At 36.5% G+C, this 12,077-nt stretch overlaps 1 long non-coding RNA gene across 1 annotated transcript in view; it reads right to left on the reverse strand.

The window, feature by feature from the left end:
- Nucleotides 1-7,612: 7,612 nt before the first annotated feature.
- The window catches only part of LOC309871611, a 195,065-nt gene continuing 190,600 nt past the window's right edge, over nucleotides 7,613-12,077 (reverse strand). The window contains exon 3 of the long non-coding RNA XR_014315373.1: nucleotides 7,613-7,848. This is a non-coding gene — a long non-coding RNA (uncharacterized lncRNA). The remainder of the gene's footprint in view (nucleotides 7,849-12,077) is intronic.

Raw genomic sequence — 12,077 nt, forward strand, 5'->3', positions numbered from 1 at the left:
TTCATCAATGTTTTATACTTTTTATGCCACAGATCTTTCCACTCCTTGGTCAAGTTTATTCCTAGGTATCCTAGGCAACTCTAAATGGGATTTTCTTAATTCATTAAATAATTTTTCTTAATTTCTCTTTCTGCTACTTCATTATTAATGTATAGCAATGCAACATATTTCTGTACATTGATTTTGTATCCAGCAACTTTAGTCAATTCATTTATCAGTTCTACTAGTTTTTTTGGTGGAGTCTTTATGGTTCTCTAAATATAGTATCATGTCATCTGCAAACACGGAAAGTTTTACTTCTTCCTCACCAGTTTGAATGTATTTTCTTTCTTTTTGTTGTCTGAATGCTGTGGCTAGCACTTCCAGTACTATGCTGAATAAAAGTGGTGAAAATGTACATCCTTGTCTTTTTCCTAACCTTATAAGAAAAGCTCTTTAGCCACGGAGTATGATGTTTGCTATGGGTTTGTTGTATAAGGCCTTTATTTTTCATACAAAAGGTATGCTCCCTCTATACCTAATTTTACATTTTTGAGGTTTTTATCATGAATGAATGTTGTACTTTGTCAATGTTTTTTTCTGCATTTATTGAAATGATCATATGGTTTTTATCTTTTATCTTATTGATGTGATGCTTCACAATGATTGATTTGCAAATATCAAACCACTCTTGCAACTAGGAATTAATCCCACTTGACTGTGGTGAATTATTTTTTAATATATTGTCTTTTGTTTTTTGTTTAGTATTTTGTTTTGGATTTTTGCTTTGCTAGAATTTTGTTTTGGATTGCTAGTATTTTGTTTTGGATTTTTGAATCTACGTTCATCAAAGATATTGACCTCTTGTTTCTTTTTGTCTCATTTTTGTTTCTTTTTTTTTTAAGATTTTATTTATTTATTTAACAGAGAGAGATTACAAGTAGGCAGAGAGGCAGGCAGAGAGAGAGGAAGAATCAGGCTTTCTGCTGAGCAGAGAGCCCAATGTGGGGCTCAATTCCAGGACCCCAGGATCATGACCTGAGCCAAAGGCAGAGGCTTTAACCCACTGAGCCCCCCAGGAACCCCTAAATAAATGAATCTTTAAAAAAAAATAAATGTTTGGTAGAATTCACCTTTGAAGCCATCTGGTTCTGGACCTGTGTGTGTGTGTGTGTGTGTGTGTGTGTGTGTGTTTAAGATTTTATTTATTTATTTGAGAGAGAGAGAGAGCACAGAGGGAGAGGGAGAAGCAAACTCCTTCTCATCAGAGAGCCAAATTCAGGGCTCAATCCCTGCACCCCAAGATTATGACCTGAGCTGAAGGCAGATGCTTAACCTACTGAGCCACCCAGTTGGGAGGTTTTGCTTTCTGATTCAATTTCATTGTTGGTAATCAGTTTGTTCAAATTCTCTCTTCCTGCTTCAGTTTTTGTAGGTTATATGTTTCTAGAAACTTATCCATTTCTTCTAGGTTGTCCAATTTGTTGTTATATACTTTTTCATAATATTCTCTTACAATTGATTGCATTTCTGTGGTGTTGATTATTATTTCTCCTTTCTCATTTGTGATTTTGTTTATTTTAATCCTCTTTTTTTGTTTGTTTTTTGGATGAGTCTGGCTAGAGGTTTATGAATTTTGTCAATCTTTTAAAGAACTAACTCCTGGTTAGATTGATATGTTCTATTATTTTTTTAAGTTTCTATATCATTTAATTCTTCTCTAATCTTTATTATTTCCTTCCTTCTTCTAGTTTTGGATTTTGTTTATTCCTCTTTTTCTAGATCCTTTAGGTGTAAGGCTAGGTTTTTATTTGAGATTTTTCTTGATTCTTGAGGTAAGCATGTATTGCTATAAACTCCCCTCTTAGAACCACTTTTACTGCATCCCAAAGATTTTGGACCATTGTGTTTTCATTTTCACTTGTCCCCATGTAATTTCTGATTTATTTTTTTATTTTCTGGTTGATCAATTCATTATTTAGTAGCATATTATTTAAACTCCATGCTCTTTCCAAATTTTTTCTTATGGTTGATTTCTAGTTTCATAGCATTATGTTCAGAAAAGATGCATGGTATGACTTCAGTCTTTTCTAATTTGTTGAGACTTGTACTGTGGCCAGAGTTGAAAAGAATCAGTAAAGGAGGATATGATTGATCATGCCATATTGTTGCAGAAAAGAGGAGCAATTTAATGAGGCTACTGGATTAAACTATTACAACTTTGATGATTTCTGTGAGAGCACTTTCAGTCAAGCAACAGGAATAGAGACCAGTTTTCAACAAGTTGAAGAGCAAATAGGTGGCAAAGAAGGCAAGAGAAAAAGTTTAGATGACCCTTCTTCTCCTGGTAGTGAAGCAAAGATTGCTAAGGCAGAAAGTGGTTTAAAGGGAAAATATAACTGAGGGAATTCTTCGTTGCTGTTTTTAGGTTGGTAGAAATTTGAGCATAATTGTAAGTAGAAGTGAGAAAATCAATGAAGAAGATGCTTTAGAATAAAGTAGGAACAGACATGGAGGAAATAAGCTCTTGTTTGTGAACATCTATCTCTTCCCCGATGGCATGAGGGAAAAGGAAAAGGGGAATGCAGTGATAGGTAGGTTTTCCAGTGAAGGGGAGGAAATTAAATGATCACCTTCCTATTAGTAAAAGCAATCTATGCCTAAAGTTTCTTTAATATTATTGAATCAGAATGTTTTCTTAAGGGAACATATACCAAATTTTAAAATAAGAGGTATTTGTGTCAGCAAACTAGATGGGAAAATGAGTCAAACTAGAAAACATGGAAAGTGGTAGGAAAAGGATTAGCGGGAGGGGAATCCAAAACCCCAGAAAAAAATGGAGACATAGGCTTTGTGAATAGGAGCCAAAACCTCGTGAATACAAAGATTACAATTACTTTGACATTCATTATGATTTTGGACCAGTTCCTTAATTTCTCCACCCACGGGAGTTTACAGCCTAATTATTAGCTTTCTGAACTATAAAACTATAGGACATGTCAAGTATTGTACAGCTAATGGTAGAAGAGTAATATTTGCTATCTGCCTCAAGAGGACACAAAAATTAATTGTTCCAGAGTTTGTGGATGCACATGATAAATATGAAAGGAGAAAGGAGAAAGAAATTTACAGAGAAACACTTCATTTGAATATATTAGTGGTTGTTAAAACATATATTGTTTTGACTAAATCCATTTGCTCTTATTCACTTCTCTACTCTATTTTAGGTACTTTTATTCAGTTGTCTCTGTGCTTTGCAATAAAAGTTCTTGTCAAATTTTTCTTTGCAATTTACTTTTTCCAGTTTAATTGCAGTTCATTAGGGAAAAAAATCCACTGACAAAAGAGGTTCAATGTTAAAGATTTTTCAATTCAAGTTTCCAGACAGAAGCCAAATTTTTCACAAATGGCTTAAAGCTATTAATAAGTAGTACCTATTAATTTCTAGAAGGAATCGGGAATGAAAATGTGATTTGCAGAAATACTGATTCAAAGCTAATTCAATTTCCTGAATAGCCCAGAAACTGACAATGAGTGCAAAGAACTTCAGTTAAATTAGAATTCCTTTTGGAATTCAGTTTAAGAGAAAGCTAGAAGTGAGATCATCAGAAGAGAGTAAGTGTCATTGGATTTATGTATGGTTTATTACAACTGTGAATACATTCACTTATTCTATGAGTTGCCTTGGTTTATACCACTTTGTACATTATTTACAATATAATTTTAAAGATTATAGAGAGAAATCCTAAGAGGTCTTACATACTAGGAAAAACACTGTTTCAGGGATTTCAGCGAGAAAAGATTTTTGGTGAAATGCTACTGAATTGGCAGCATTGTGTTTATCTGATACTTTTAGCTTAAAATTGTGTGACAGCTGGGTAGGTTGATAAAAAGATTAAATCCTTGTGACAGAGGAAATAACTGACCTATCTATGCCTCTACGTGATTATTTTAGCTATACAAACAAACCCAATAATTAATAAGAAGTAGCCCAAAATGTACTGCATTTTGAAGAAAAAATATATTTTCTTGTAAAGCAGAAAAGCTCAGTGCAGAACTACCAGGGAAATACATACAATTCCAAGATCACTGTATATATGTGATGTCATGGAATCACTTACCCAGCTACCGAACAGTTCAGTCATTAAATATTAACTGGCTCAAAATGTAACAAGCTCTCTTAGAGACTAGAGACTCAGATTTGGTTACCAGACAGGGCCAGTTTCTGGAAAGGTACCAAGAGATTATTAACACTGTCTGTTCACCCCACTGTATACCATCTATCTATTTTTTAACAGTACCTGAAGAAGTTGGAGACTTTTTAAGACTAGCAAAATGAATTAATTGAGAAAAAAATATGGTAATCTAAATATAATTATAAATTGAATTTAAAATGTAAATTTTTAATTATTTAAACATGAATTTTACAGTCATTCAATTTCTATTTCATTTATTGACTGGGTATTGATAAAAGCCTTCAGTAACCGGCAATTATGGTCATTTCTTTATTCAGGTTCTGGTCCTGATCCTGTAACTAGTTCCCCTCTTTTAAGCTTAACTTAAAGTGCATCTTACTCAAAATTCAGGGTAGTCAGGGTGCCTGGGTGGCTCGGTTGGTTGAGCTCAGTTGGTTGAGCCTTCAGCTCAGGTCATGATCTGGGGTCCTGGGATTAAGCCTGGAGTCAGACTCCCTGCTCGGCAGGGAGCCTGCTTCTCCCTCTCCCTTTGCCCCTCCCCCAACTCATACACACACACACACACACACACACACACTCTTTCTCTCTCAAATAAATAAATGAAATCTTCAGAATTCAGGATAGTCAGCCAATACTTTCTGAATAGCCGACATGTGCAGGCACTGTACTGTCTCCACAGAATCACATATCGTGATTTCCTGAGTTTCTTTTTTTTTTTTTCTATTTATTTATTCATTTATTTAATTTATTTTTTATTTTCAGCATAACAGTATTCATTATTTTTGTACCACACCCAGTGCTCCATGCAATCTGTGCCCTCTATAATACCCACCACCTGGTACCCCGACCTCCCAACCCCTGCCCCTTCAAAATCCTGAGTTTCTTGATATACTGTATTATTCACACCAGACTCATCAGTTCATTCAGTTTCATTACTGACATAACAGTTACATACAAATTCTCTGTCTCTCTGCAAATACTCTAAGTTTAGGTGATAGATATTAATGTGTTGCAAACAAAAGATGTTAATTTCTTTGTAGGTCTGTCTTATTTATAAGAGCACAGAAGCAGTTGATTTGTTTTTTGTCATTCCTTTTATTAATATTATACTTTCCTCACTTCACTTCATTCTAGTACCCCTTATTTTAATCCCATCTCTTTCTCTCTTCCCCCCCTTCACATCTCATTCTACCTCTCCACTGCCACAGACAGATTTCTGCTAGATGGGTTCTGTCACCCTGCTTCTCACAACATCCTAACAGGGAAAATCAAAGAGTTTTAGGGCTGCACCTTCATTATTGAAAGAAGAGTGTTATTCTCTCATGACTACTCTGTATGAGTTACACTTAACAGCTTTATAATACCAAATCAATTCAGTTTTATCTTAGGATGGCAATCAACTCAACCTTTTACCTTAAAACCAAAACTTTTATAATGGCCTAAATCTCATGGTACTAAATTGAAAACTAAGAAGAGCCAAAGAAGATAATATCTGCAAATTTTGCAAATAGAATGTGTTATTACGGAGCTAGCCAAATGTCTATTCAATGTGTGTCACAAATTAAATGGGAGCCTATTCCAACAAACTCACACTGAGTAGTTTGAGAATAATGAAGAAAAGTAAGAAAAGGAACATCTGACTTGAAATAAATGTTTAACCTAAAGTAGTCGCTTTTTTTTCCTTTTTCTTTTTAAAGGCATGTTTAAACCTGTATTAGCAGGCCTTAAAATAACCTTGGAGACATGAAATAATCACTGTTTCCAATGATGATTCTGTTGCACAAAAAGAGAATCTCATTTACTCTTTTGTTCAAAAGACATTTACAGAATATTTTATCAATTCCTTTCTTGTACCATAAAGATACCGTGATGAAGGAGACACAGACTATGCTTCTGGAATGAGCTTATGCTGAAAGTGTACCTCAACCCAGACTTGGGAATTTACCTACTGTTTCCTAGAGGAGATAACCACTAAGGTAAACCATGAAAGATGAGAAAGAAATAAATTAATCCTATTTTTAAATGCTTTGATATTCCACAATCTTGATCATATTTCACAGATATTTTAATATGGATATGAAAGAGATAAATAAAATAGTTATTTTCTATCCAATATTATCCCCCTGACCAGCACTAATCAGCTGCTTTTCCATCTTCTTAAAGTGCGAACAGGAGAGAAACAAAGACAAATAAGGGGAGAAAGTTAGAAGTTTCTTGGACAGCTTTCTAGGGCACGTTATATTGAGTTCTATTGTAAAACACACACACACACACACACACACACACACACACACACACCCTTTATTAACATCAAGTACTCAAAAACTTCCAAAGCCAACCTAAAGAGAAGGAATTGAAAATTTAAATTGAATACTGGGCTCTGAAAGACAAATATATGAGTTAATGGTTGATTTTACAACTACAGACCTTGTAAAATAGAAAGAATTTATTATTCAGAATTTTGATGTGTTCCTTATGCTGGTCTACTGAGTTACTTAAACTCATATTCAGAAAAGGAAAGCCATGTATACTAACTGATAATATGTAGCTAGCTAAAGAACTATTAGTAATAAGTCTTTAAGGAGTAAGTTCAGATCTTTAAATGTAGATGAAATTTTTACAGACATCACCTCAACAACACCCCCATGAAAGACCTCATTGAACTTACCTTAAGAAACTTCTACAGATAGATCAGTGACAGGGCAGGGCAAAACTACAAATAAAAGGTGATACCTAAAGAAGATGGTGTTTAGAGAAATGGATCATTCTGTTGATAGGTAATCGTCTATGATCATCCTGGATTATTTCAACAAATAGTTCATTATCTTACTCCTTGTCCCATAATAAATTCATTTGCCTGAGTTTAAAACTCAAGAGCCTCAATTGTCTCAACTTCCTTACTTACTGCTTTGAACCTATTTTCCCTGAGTTCCTGAAAATTAATGATCCCCGCATCAAAATTTCTCTCTCTGACCAACTCTCTTTCCACAAAGTCCCATTGACTTGTTCTACTGAACCCAGTTGTTCTAGAAATTAAACCCTCCAAATTCTTCCAGGCTGCCTGAAATGAAGAAGAGATACAAGATGTAGCCCTCACCCTCCCATGCAGATGCCTTATGTACAAACTAAAACTAATAATCTTGTAACAAAAGCCTCGTTTTCCTATAATTTCCTCTATCCTCATAAACTATTGAGAACTTGCTATGTGGCAGACATAGTTTGTACACTGCAGGTACAGCAATGTATTAATCAGGAAAAGCTATTATAACAAAAAAGCCCAAATTTCATTAGCTTTAATTGAAAAACATTTATTACTCATCTACATCACAATCCAATGTAGGTCAATGTGAGGGAATGGAGGTGGGCTTTAGTGTACACCAACATTTAGAAACCAGGGCTTCTTCCCTCTAGAGTCTCTGACCACTAGTAGCTCCAATTGTTAGGAAAGTTACAAGAATGGTTTTATAGGAGAGGGTTAGGGGTTGAATATCTCACTTCTACCTTTATTCCATTGTCCAGAAGTCTGTTGCATGGCTCCACTTGACTGGCAGTGAATCCTGGAAATGTAATCTTCAGTAGTCCACCAAAAGATAAGATGGGTATGATTCACATCTCGCCATTCTTTGCAACTAGTACTGGGGGGGGGGGGGAGCTCCTATATATACCTTCAACTCTAAAGTAGAGAGGGAAGGCAATAAAGAAAATGTACAAGATCATATCAGATAGAGTGTTGCAAAGAGAAATAATCTGGGATAAGAGAACACTACAGAAAGTCAGGAAATATTATTGCATTTCACTGGTTCTAAGACCATTTTTTCCCATCACATTTTAACATCTCTGAAATCAGGATGCATATTACAAAATTGTCATATCATTGATTAATTGGCACTTTTCTTTCTGAGTGTTACCCAAAATAATAGTACATCCTTCTAAAAAATGACATATGAAATAAGATTTCTTTTAATATAGATTCATCAGGGAAGGTCTTTCTACAATGACAGGTCATCAGAAACTTGAATGGAGAGAGAGGTCTAACCATATTAATAGCTATGGGCAAAGAGCCCTGAGCAGAAGAAATAGCATGAATTGTTCAAGGAAGAGACGCCACTGTGACTAAGTGAAGTAGGTGAAGGAGAGAATGGTAGAGGACAAAGCTAGAGAAGTAACTAAGCAGCTGGTGACCTTCAACAAATTATTTCACTTAATATATTTCACTTAGCTGAGCCTGTCTTCTGAACTATGAAATAACAAAATGATATTAATGTGTGAAGATTAAATAGTATAATGTAGTGAAGCAAACACAGGAACAAATGGCATAGGTATCCCCCAACTTGCCCTTCCTTTCTTTACCCCCAGAAAATGAGGACCAATCTGGCAAGCATACCTTCTCTAATAGAACAGTGACAATAATACATTTTTTCTCTAATATAATTTTCTTGGTTTCTCCAATATAATTTTAGCCTTCAAATTTTAAGCTTTTAGTGTAAATCCTCATCCATTCAAACACATTGCTTCATATTAACTAACAAAAGTTATACATAAAATCTTTTGGGCCTTTTTCTCATAATAAATTCTCAAAGGATGTCTCGCTAAGTATCTCTTTCTTTTTCCCCCCAAAGATGAAGCATTCACTTTTTTTTCCTTTACTGTATATGTAGACTTGAGAGGAGAAGAACAAGGGAGTGGGTGAAGAATGGTAGATTGCTAAGTCTTGAATAGGTTTTCCTCTTTATGTTTAAACTATATTCCCCTCTCCCTCAATTTTATTGTGGCACCCCAACTTAGTCTTTTCTCTTAGCTGTTTAATTCCTAGTAAAAAAGTTTTCTTGCTAAAATCCAACATTCTAATCAACCATATACTATTAATCAAATGAAATGGAAAACTAGGGCCAGTGACCTGTGTGGTTAAGTGAATTTGTTACATTTTTCTGAGAATATTTAGACCTGATTCTAAACACTAGCCCACACCTCAGACTTGTCTTGGTTATATCATTTTCAGGGCCACGAATTTCTTATACATTCATAAGGCATAACATGAGCACTAATAACTAAGAACTGCACAGCTCATTACTTTTTAAAAAATCACCTATGGCGCCTGGGTGGCTCAGTCATTAAGCATCTGCCTTCAGCTCAGGTCATGATCCCAGGATCCTGGGATTGAGCCCTGCATCAGGCTTCCCGCTCAGCAGGAAATCACCTGTATTTCTAGTTAAGAAAATCTACAAAAGGGACCTCTATGAATATTTTTTCATTCACTCATTCCATTATTCAATGAAAACATATACTAAGTGCCTAATGTGTACAAAGGATACAAATATAAAACAAAGCTACTACCTACAAGAAAATGATAATCTAATACCCATTTACCAAAAAAGTATTGTGCCATGAATTGTGCTAGGGATTTAGAAATAAAATAGCTGAATGAAACATGATAGCTGATTTCAAATAGTTCACTGCTAATGGGAAAAATATTTACGTGAATGGTTAGAATGTCATTTTATTTACTCAAAGTGAATGTATGAATGAAGTGGGGAGAAAGAGTTAGTAAGCTGGATTTTTTCTGTGTAAATAGAAGTGTCTGGAATATTAGAGAAACTATTAAAGAGGGCATGTGGACGGGGAGACAAGATGGCGGGGAAGTAGGAGTAGGTGCTGTTTCAACCTGTACCCTAAAGTGAGCTGATTACCTACCAAAGAACTCCGATCATGCGTGAAATCAGCCTGAGATCAGAATTATACACGTCTGGATCTCTACAGGGGCAGAAGATGCCAGTGGGCAGGTAAAGCGGAATGGGAACGTTGGACTGATATGGGAAGATAAACAAAAGGGGGAGGGATCCACCAGACGCAACTGATTGGAAAGTAATACCCCAATATGAGAGTGCCCTGCATCTGGGGACCAGCATTAACTTGGAGTCTGATTGAAAGCACTCAAAAAGAGCAAAGGATCGTGGGGGAAAATTGTGGGAATCGGGGCAGGTAGGGACAGGGGCTTAAGTCCCCAGACCCAGGACAGCCTCCCCTGGTGCTGAGCCAGAGAGAGTGCAGCAGAGAACCCAGGTCTTGGTCCCTGAGCAGCCAGCACACCCGAGAACTCATGGAGTCTGGCTCCCATGAGGGGCTGGGACCCTCGCCAGCTGGCAGAACACCGTGCTGTTCTATCAGAGCCTGAGACACACGAGCCCCCCACCCTCCCCTGAGAGAGGTGCGTGAAGGCCCGGTGCTCTTAGACCCAGAAAGACCTGGCACTCCCAGTCCAGGCCAGCGGGAAAATCTCAGTGTGCGATCACTGCTGGAACCTCTCTTGCTGTCTGGAGCTGTCCAGACAGCCACCGCTGCAGTGGTTTTGGGTACAAGCAGGAGATTCTGCGTCCCCAGGGACCACGACTCGGAATCTGCTCTGCCAGCAGCCAAGGGGGAATTTATATGGGCTCTGCAGCACGCACAGGGGAGCAGACTGAGGCTTCTCTCTGAGAGGGAGGTCGGGGGCAGTTTGCATCCCTCTAAACCTCCAAAAACTATCAAAAGCTGTCAAGGCAAGAGAAAACAAATGAACAAACATAAAAACCTCCAGAGAACAAAAGCCTGAAAAAACCGGTTTCCTCAGAGCCCACCCTCTCGAGGGGAACGGGAGGACTTAACTCAGGGAACATCATTCACTGAAAACCCTTGTGCCAGTCCCTTTCCCCAGAAAACCAACCAGGAAAGAAAAAAAAAGACAAGAGAACATCCACCATTACTTCATAGATACAACTTTTATTTTTAACTCATTCCCACTATTCTGGTTCATTTTTTAAAAATATATAGATAATTTTTTAACCTATTTACCATCACAGTGAGATGTCCAATACATCAAATTCCATAATAACCTTCTAACCTGAGCTTTTTGATACATACATGTGTGTTTTTCTTTTGCTTTTCTATTTAAAATTTTTTTTTAAATTTTAGTTTAGTTTAGTCTAGTTTATTCTTTTTTATTTTTATTTTCTAATATTCATATAGAGTTAAGCTTCAAGGTAATCCCTTTCCCCAATCAATGCTACCCCTAGAGGTAAACCAATTTTTAATCCCCCTTTATCTTAGGAAAGTTGAGTCCTTTAACAAAGATATCAAGATACATCCAGGAAGAATCAAAATAACCTTCCTCGCCCACACTGAGAATTTATAACCACTCTCCCATCTTTTTCTTCCACCAGTGTTTCTGTGTATTTGTGTTTGTCCTGATAGTATATAAATCTTATACTTGGGGTTCTTTTTGACAAGGCTCTTACTTTTTTTGCTTATATATATATATTTTTTCTCTTGTCATATAATTTTATCAGTCTTTTTGTTTGTCTGTTTTTGTTTGTATACTTCAAAAATCTTACCTTGGGGCCCATTTGGGCTGAACTTCTCTTTTATCTTCCCTTTTTTCCTCTCTCTCTCTCTCTTTTTTCTTTTTCTTTTCTTTTTTCTCTCATTTGGGTAGGGAATCCTGATTGCTCAGAAGCACTCCAGGGTGCACCTTGACTGCACCATGGTCAATATATCCAGCTACATCCGTTCAGTCATCTCTCACCAAAATGACTAGGAGGAGGAATGCCCAACAGAAGAAAAACACAGAGGATGGGCCTTCTGCAACAGAACTAATGGCTATCTACATAGACAATATGTTGGAAAGGGAATTCAGGCTAACAATTATCCAGGCAATAGCTAGGTTGAAGAAAGCCATGGATGACCAAACGGAATTGATTAGGGCAAAACTGAAAGCCACCAGGGATGATGTTCAAAATGCTCTCAATGAGTTCCAATCTAATCTAAATTCTCTAAAAGCTAGGGTAACTGCGACAGAAGATAGAATTAGTGATCTGGAGGACAAACAGATAGAGAGAAAGGATCAGGAGGAAGCCTGGAACAAACAGC

This window comes from Mustela nivalis (assembly GCF_964662115.1).
Source record: "Mustela nivalis genome assembly, chromosome: 1".
NCBI classification, from domain to species: domain Eukaryota; kingdom Metazoa; phylum Chordata; class Mammalia; order Carnivora; family Mustelidae; genus Mustela; species Mustela nivalis.